Source organism: Bicyclus anynana, chromosome 9 (genome assembly GCF_947172395.1).
Source record: "Bicyclus anynana chromosome 9, ilBicAnyn1.1, whole genome shotgun sequence".
Taxonomy (NCBI): Eukaryota; Metazoa; Arthropoda; class Insecta; order Lepidoptera; family Nymphalidae; genus Bicyclus; species Bicyclus anynana.
The window spans coordinates 7,342,210-7,351,278 of NC_069091.1; the positions used below are offsets into that span (position 1 = coordinate 7,342,210).

Sequence of the window (9,069 nt, forward strand, 5' to 3'; positions counted from 1 at the left end):
TATGACATTTTATTCATTATTGTAGATTCTTCGCAAGTTCTCTTAGATTTAAGTATAGAATAATCTTTTACCTTAAGCTTTTAACCGTACTAGTGCTGTGAATGCCTGTAAAAGATGGCTGCAGTAGTCCAAGAATTTGTAACTGATTTATGGCTAATGTTTTCTGCTGTCAATGTTGGCATTTCAAATAAATAAATAATTGACATTATGACCGCCATTACCCAAATGACAATGAACGCATTTAAGACATTAGCGCCGTGTCTACGGGACTTGTTTCGTGACGCGAACTCTAGCATGATGTTTTGCAAAATGGCGACCTCCATGACGCTAGTTTAAATTTTGGCTACCGGGTCAGAAAAGTTTGTGGCACTAAATGTATTAAAGCCAATGTGGTAGAGCAGAGCAGCCATATCCCTAAAAGATATTGTGTTTTATTATTTATCCATATGGATATCCCTGTATGTTATAAATACCTATTTGATATTATTTAAATTTCACAAGAATGTATCTATTATGAGCATCAGTTTCTTTTTCAGCAACAATATTATCACATTCATCCTTGTGAAACTTAACCTACGTCGGAATTAAAAAAAACGTAAAATAATAGAAGGTAGTCATCAAGTTATACTAGGATATTAGGATATATAGATACAGTATAACTCGATACATACAGCTGAACCTCCTCCTTTTTGCAAGTCGGTTAAGCGTAGCAATAAGCTAGGTATAGATCACGTAATATTTCGAGTCCGTTAAACAAGAGACGTATTATATTATGATTTATTTATTTTGCTATCATCCGCGAAAAGCCGACGAACCCATGCGACAACGTGACCCAGGTCCGACAAAACATAATTGACTTTGCAATTACACGTTGTAGAGTCAACATCTCCTGAGGATGCTCCGGTTTCGGGGTGAAACGTACGTAGAGAGTATTTTGTCGTATATAGTCATGATAAACTTCCGCAAAGTAACTTCTATACAATATTTACGAGGCGTATTGTTGCGACGGACGTATTATCCCAGCCGGGTTAATAATAGCTGCACAGTTTGATAGCAATGTCAGAACGGACTCGAAGTTTGGCGCATACTATATCCTAATTAATTTTGTTCTAATTTTTTTTATATTATTTTATATAGTTTATTAAAATTGTAACTGTTATTATCATTTATGTATATTGTACATTAAATAAAACGCAAGTCTGGTTTTATATTTATGTGTATAATATGTTTAATATTCCAAAAATCTTTACTTTGTTTTAAGATACTCGTTAATTTGTTTAATTTGAATGATTTTTTAGGAAAAATACATACTTATAACATAATAATAGTGTGTTAGTCTTTGGTATTTTGTTTTTCGCAGATTTTTGAATTAGTACAACCAATTTACAAAATTGTTCTTCAAGTTGCATTGCTGACTAGTTGCGCATGCTTTTTTTTTTTTTTTTTCTGTCTGAGTAGGTGCCGATAGCTCCCTGCGGAACCACTACGGCGTCACCGGGGGGGTTGGGCGAGCGCAGAAGCATCGCCTGATGTGACCCGAAGGCTGAAAGAAAGATAGAGGACGGAACGGCTCTCTAAGGGCGTCTCCTATGAGACTCGGACCTCGGCTTAGAAGGCCATTCTGGAGGAGGTAACCGTGACCTGAGTGAATCAGTCCGGACGCCCCCAAGATCGTGAGTTAGAAAACCCACGTCCGGGTGACGTTAAATATCGGGGACCTCGTCTTCGCCGGCGAAGACGCTGTGTAGCTTGTGATTGTGTTACCTGGGAAGCATTGTCGGTTGTTATGTCATCGTCTGGATCGTAAAGGACGTTCTTGGGACGCCTCTGCTTGCAGTTAGCGTTTAGGTTGGGAGTGTAATTGCAGGCCTCAATCACTAGTTGGTTGGGATGGATGGCAGCTCTGTCAAAATAGTTTTGAGAGAGCTGTTTCATGTACTTAGCTATTGTCGGTAATTCTAGATCTCTATGGAGGTCATTATTGCGTAAAAACCACGGCGCGCCCGTGATTTGACGCAGAAAACGATTCTGTAGGGTTTGAAGCGGCCTAAGGGTCGCTTTGGGACGGTGGGCAAACACTACACTAGCGTAGGTTAAGATCGGACGGATCGTAGTTTTATAAAGCGTTAGCTTTGAGCGGAGGGACAATTTACTTTTCTTATTTATCATAGCGTAAAGGCGGTGCATTACGTATGCGGCCTTTTTTCTCGCTTTGTTAACGTGCATGGAGAAGCTCATGCGGTTATCGAAGGTAACGCCTAGGTACTTGGCAGTACGTTGCCAGGGGATGGGTGCTCCGTAAAGGGAGACTTCTTTGAGTCCGGACTTGAGACGGGAGACCGCTTTGCCGGTGAAAAGCACGGCTGCGCTTTTCTCTGGGTTGACTTCTATACGCCAAAGGCGGAACCATTTACCTATAATGTTTACCGCCTTCTGGAGGCGGGCTCTAATGTGGACCCGGTTTACTGCCGTCGCGTACAGTGCGGTGTCGTCCGCAAACTGGGCGACGTGTACGCCCGGGTGGTCGGTGGGAATGTCGCTTGTGAAGAGCGAGTATAAAAGCGGGGAGAGCACGGAGCCCTGAGGGACTCCTGCGCGAATCTGTCTGGGTGAAGAGAGAGTGCCGTCTATACGGTACCTGAAGGTGCGGTTGGACAGAAAGCTGTGTAGCAAGCGTACCATTTTGTTTGGTACGCCGAAACGGTTTAGTTTGAATATCAAGCCTTCGTGCCAGACGCGGTCAAACGCTTTAGCTACGTCAAAGAAGAGCGCCCCGGTGGCGATGGGGTTGTGAAATGTATTAAAACCGGTTAGAATGTGCTCCGTGAGGCGGTGCACTTGATGAACACATGAGTGTTTACATCGAAATCCAAACTGTTGTTTGATGAGAAGTTGCTTTTCATCGCAAATTGCTTTGAGACGATTCAAAATGATTATCTCATACACCTTGCCAATGGTGTTGAGAAGACTAATTGGGCGGTAGCTAGTCGGGAGGTCGCGGGGTTTACCCGGCTTGTGGATGCCAATGACCGTGGCTTCTTTCCATGCGTCACTTAAGGAGAGGAGTGACAAAATGACGGAGTCACTTAAGGAGAGGAGTGTCTGAATGTCACTCTCTAAGAGACGTTTACCGCAGGGTTGGTAAACTGAAACCAGTGTGATCGGCGGATGGCCGGTCATACTGACCTGACATACTGAGACTTCCATGTTAGTAAGCTCGGGAGGATCAAGAGGAGTGCAGTGAAGAGCCCTTCTGTGATATATAGCTGTACCTCCCTTCCTTTGGGTGGTCCGGTCGTTTCTAATCATTAGGTAATTCCCTATTTTGGGATCGCGAAGGCTAGGTTTCAAGAAGGTCTCTTGCACCAGAAAGATGTCCGGTTTGTGGTCGCTTATCCATTCGCGGACCTCGAGTAATTTATCGGTGAGCCCGTCTGCATTGAAGAAGCCGACAGTCAGGGAATGTGGTTTTAATCTACCGTTGTGAGCCATTTAGAAAATTTTTATAGTTTTCGTTTTTTTTTTTTTTTTTTTTTTCTGTCTGAGTAGGTGCCGATAGCTCCCTGCGGAACCACTACGGCGTCACCGGGGGGGTTGGGCGAGCGCAGAAGCATCGCCTGATGTGACCCGAAGGCTGAAAGAAAGATAGAGGACGGAACGGCTCTCTAAGGGCGTCTCCTATGAGACTCGGACCTCGGCTTAGAAGGCCATTCTGGAGGAGGTAACCGTGACCTGAGTGAATCAGTCCGGACGCCCCCAAGATCGTGAGTTAGAAAACCCACGTCCGGGTGACGTTAGATATCGGGGACCTCGTCTTCGCCGGCGAAGACGCTGTGTAGCTTGTGATTGTGTTACCTGGGAAGCATTGTCGGTTGTTATGTCATCGTCTGGATCGTAAAGGACGTTCTTGGGACGCCTCTGCTTGCAGTTAGCGTTTAGGTTGGGAGTGTAATTGCAGGCCTCAACCACTAGTTGGTTGGGATGGATGGCAGCTCTGTCAAAATAGTTTTGAGAGAGCTGTTTCATGTACTTAGCTATTGTCGGTAATTCTAGATCTCTATGGAGGTCATTATTGCGTAAAAACCACGGCGCGCCCGTGATTTGACGCAGAAAACGATTCTGTAGGGTTTGAAGCGGCCTAAGGGTCGCTTTTGGACGGTGGGCAAAGACTACACTAGCGTAGGTTAAGATCGGACGGATCGTAGTTTTATAAAGCGTTAGCTTTGAGCGGAGGGACAATTTACTTTTCTTATTTATCATAGCGTAAAGGCGGTGCATTACGTATGCGGCCTTTTTTCTCGCTTTGTTAACGTGCATGGAGAAGCTCATGCGGTTATCGAAGGTAACGCCTAGGTACTTGGCAGTACGTTGCCAGGGGATGGGTGCTCCGTAAAGGGAGACTTCTTTGAGTCCGGACTTGAGACGGGAGACCGCTTTACCGGTGAAAAGCACGGCTGCGCTTTTCTCTGGGTTGACTTCTATACGCCAAAGGCGGAACCATTTACCTATAATGTTTACCGCCTTCTGGAGGCGGGCTCTAATGTGGACCCGGTTTACTGCCGTCGCGTACAGTGCGGTGTCGTCCGCAAACTGGGCGACGTGTACGCCTGGGTGGTCGGTGGGAATGTCGCTTGTGAAGAGCGAGTATAAAAGCGGGGAGAGCACGGAGCCCTGAGGGACTCCTGCGCGAATCTGTCTGGGTGAAGAGAGAGTGCCGTCTATACGGTACCTGAAGGTGCGGTTGGACAGAAAGCTGTGTAGCAAGCGTACCATTTTGTTTGGTACGCCGAAACGGTTTAGTTTGAATATCAAGCCTTCGTGCCAGACGCGGTCAAACGCTTTAGCTACGTCAAAGAAGAGCGCCCCGGTGGCGATGGGGTTATGAAATGTATTAAAACCGGTTAGAATGTGCTCCGTGAGGCGGTGCACTTGATGAACACATGAGTGTTTACATCGAAATCCAAACTGTTGTTTGATGAGAAGTTGCTTTTCATCGCAAATGGCTTTGAGACGATTCAAAATGATTATCTCATACACCTTGCCAATGGTGTTGAGAAGACTAATTGGGCGGTAGCTAGTCGGGAGGTCGCGGGGTTTACCCGGCTTGTGGATGCCAATGACCGTGGCTTCTTTCCATGCGTCTGGGAAGGCGCAGTGAGCTAGGAGAACATTGAAGATGTTCACCAGGAGGTTGATTATCTGGACCGGGAGAAGCTTTAGAGCTTTGTTGCTAATCGTATCAGGCCCCGGAGCCTTCTTTTTGCGCAAGCCCTTGATAACCGCAGAGACTTCCTCGCATGACGTAGGGGTAATTTCGACTCCGTCCGGGGGGCGAGATAAGATAGAAGTGAGTTCGGACTTCACTTTTTTCGCGTGTGATTTTACAAATGCCGTAGTGCTTGGAGTGCACTGGGCTTCCAGACTGTCGGCTAGGCATTCGGCCTTATCGATGTCCTCGATCGCGTTTGGCAGGCCAGGGCGTTTGAGAGGTGGGGTGGCTGCGAGGCGGTCGGCTTTGAGATATCTTGCCACGTCGTAGAAGGCTACGTGCGATGGCTCGAGCTCTCTCAGTCGGTCGTCCCATTGTCTGTCATAACGCCAGCGCAAGCGACGCTTGCACCGTCTTCCGAGAGTCCAAAGAAGACTCGCGTTTTGTCGGGTCGGTTCAGATTCGTAGCGTCTTTGCTGTGCGTTTCTATCCGTTAGTAGGGCCCGTAGGTCCGACGACAAGGGGGCCTTGCTGAAGGCAGGGACCTCCTTGGTGCAATCTTTTATTGCTTCGCGAATATGGCCATTTAGGTTCGAAGAAGCTGCGAGCGCTTCGCCTAACGTTTCTATCTCGTCAGGAATTTGATCTAGGTGCTGTGAAGCCAAGGACTTGAGACGCTCAGACAGTCTCCCGTAATTAATTATAGTTTTGGTCGGGGGGGTCGTGGAGGGCGGGGGGCCAAGCTGGAGTATAACTGGTCTGTGGTCCGAGTCCGAGGCCAGATCCGAGAACACCTCCAAAGGACTCACTTCAAGAGTGATGTTCTTTACGAGTGCCAGATCCAGTACGCTCGGAGTTTGGTTTCGTGTGTCCGTCAGTCTCGGGTAACGTGTTGGTTTGTCGGGGGTGAGCAAAATGAAATTAGCATCGTCGCGGTCAGTAAGTCTTCTTAGAGTGTTGCCGCTAGTGTTATTATAAGCGTTGAGCCAACTTGTATGTTTAGCGTTAAAGTCACCGGCCAAAATGACGGAGTCACTTAAGGAGAGGAGTGTCTGAATGTCACTCTCTAAGAGACGTTTACCGCAGGGTTGGTAAACTGAAACCAGTGTGATCGGCGGATGGCCGGTCATACTGACCTGACATACTGAGACTTCCATGTTAGTAAGCTCGGGAGGATCAAGAGGAGTGCAGTGAAGAGCCCTTCTGTGATATATAGCTGTACCTCCCTTCCTTTGGGTGGTCCGGTCGTTTCTAATCATTAGGTAATTCCCTATTTTGGGATCGCGAAGGCTAGGTTTCAAGAAGGTCTCTTGCACCAGAAAGATGTCCGGTTTGTGGTCGCTTATCCATTCGCGGACCTCGAGTAATTTATCGGTGAGCCCGTCTGCATTGAAGAAGCCGACAGTCAGGGAATGTGGTTTTAATCTACCGTTGTGAGCCATTTAGAAAATTTTTATAGTTTTCGATCGCGCGGAGCATGATACTGTGCTCGCCTATTGCCCTTAGGGGGTCTACTTTATATTTCTCAATGAAGAGATCGTATTCTTCCATACGGAATACATCCGAGAAGGAGTGAGTCGCGTATGAAGGTTTGGACGAGGCTTGAGGGGCCGAGAGAGAGGGTTGGGCCGCAGGAGCGGCCCTCGGGGGCTGTTTGGCGACCGGAGAAGCCGGTGCCGCACTAGGAGCGTTAGGCGCTCCGTACAATGGCTTGTTCCAAGCGTTGGTAGTAGGCACCGGCGCTGGAACAAACCTGTGAGCGGGCTTTTTGGGTGCCGCCGCCGCCTCACGCTCAGGACGCCGCGCCACATCTCATCAACATGGCTGGATAGATCTCACGTGTTGTGTGAGTCTCGTGAAGAGCTTACTATAGAAATGATCCTATGATGTAAGGTCTTAACTGTTGCTCGTTGTACGGGTTGATGTCGTTACGTGAGAAAGAATCTTTGAATCGCGATGTCGTTTTACTGTTTAATTGTGCGGTGTCACCTAGTGGTGTGTCAGTGAACATCTCCGAAGCGCAATGTACAGTGTACATTCATTGCTCGGTTTACTGTTTAGTTATTGTACTGCCATCTAATGGTACTTTAGCGAACTGCGTCAAAGACGCGCGCGCAAGCAAGAAACTGCTTGGTGTAGTTAATTCCGCTGACTCACGTCTCTATTGGATGGAGCTATTGTAAATGTAAGGAGGACGTTTTTCTAACTCTTATAATAGAGAACTAAATTACTGGTTGATAATAATCTTAGGTTAAAAACTTAAAATAAGGTACAGATATATAGATATAAAGCAAAGATCTAATACTTAAACGATCAAAAGCAACACTTGTCAGGACAGACAAGGAACACTTCCTAAGAACCTAAGCCCTAGGTGGCTCTAATTTCACCTTGAACTCGGAACACAGCAATGCAATTTGACGACAAAAATAAGCATGGCTCTGCAGCTACTAAATATTAGAGGTGAGGCGTATATACTGGAGCAGGTCTTAACACTAGGTTTGTTGGAAGACGTATGGCGTACGAGTACGGAGCAGGGACTTATACACGTATTAAGCGTATTTAGAAGTACCGAGTACCGAGGAGCGCAAGACGTCAACAGAGTGCGAGTCCAATACTCGCAAATACTCTAACGGTCCAACCAATGCGGGGACGTGTTCAGAGACGCGTTCGATTAGTAATGTGTGAGTGAGAGACTTCTATCAATGCCGAAAGAAAATAGGCTTTGTTGTCTAGACATAAGACCGGTTTTTCAACGCAATAAACACTTCATACTCCAACAGACAAAACATCGCGAGACGCGTTCCCGGACGCGTTCGTTTAAGAATGTGTGAGTGACATCCCATTGCCGATGAAAAATTGTCTTTACTTTATCAAACATAAGACCGATTTTTTAAAGCAGTATACACTTAATACTCTTAATACTCCAATATTTGGAGTCCCTGATTTTAATTCCTATTTTAAAAACATAATGTTTATTTGTTTTAGTATGATTATTTATCCGCTAAAGTAACAAGTTAATGTAACCCGACAGTATCATGAGGTAATATTAAAAGAAATAACTAAATAATAAAATTAAATTGAAATTTTGAAATTAATGACTGAAATATTTTTGTTTGCAAATTTTTTTCTTTTTTTTGTAGATTACAAAAACCAAAAATAGTTGAAGAAACCAATTGAAAAAAACAAAATAAAAAGACAAAAATGATTTTCTGTTACCCGGGATCGAACTCAGGATTCTATTTTTTTGTACCTTGCGTACATACCACTAGTCCAAATGACTGTGTAGAACTCGTTTGAAATTAATGTATGCTTAGTATCAGATAATATGATGTAAAATCGCTGGCCACTAAGTATTTAGGAGTACGTATCTATTCTATAGGTCCTAATGGCCCGTACTTCTAAATACTCGTGGAGCTAGTCTTTGGAGCGCGTCTCTCGGCGTACTCGTACTCGTAATACTCAGTACGCGTTTTAGCGAGTACGACTCACCTCTACTAAATATGCTAAAGTGATTGTAATTTACTATCCTGGTTTTCTTAATATTAACATTTCTGAACAAGAGTAACAAGAGAACGTTTTGATATAATTGTAAAAAGGATCCTCTACAATTTTAATAGTTGTTTACTTTACTTTATTAATAGGGGTTTTTCAAAAAGCCACTCAGATAACGACAACGTCCCACGCCCAGACCCCGAAGGGCCTGGGTGAACGATCATCGAGGACTAATGGCATTAAGCCATTGTCCGCCTCACGCTCAGGACGCCGCGCCACATCTCATCAACATGGCTGGATAGATCTCACTTGTTGTGTGAGTCTCGTGAAGAGCTTACTATAGAAATGATCCTATGAAGTAAGGTCTT

General features: G+C 45.4%; 1 non-coding gene and 1 pseudogene across 1 annotated transcript; both read right to left on the reverse strand.

Annotated features, from left to right (window-relative positions):
- Positions 1-6,884: 6,884 nt before the first annotated feature.
- Positions 6,885-7,107, reverse strand: LOC112045281 (small nucleolar RNA U3; annotated as a pseudogene).
- Positions 7,108-8,864: 1,757 nt separating this feature from the next.
- LOC112045275 (small nucleolar RNA U3) lies at positions 8,865-9,069 on the reverse strand. The gene has a single exon (XR_002886795.2). It is a non-coding gene; the product is annotated as a small nucleolar RNA U3 (small nucleolar RNA).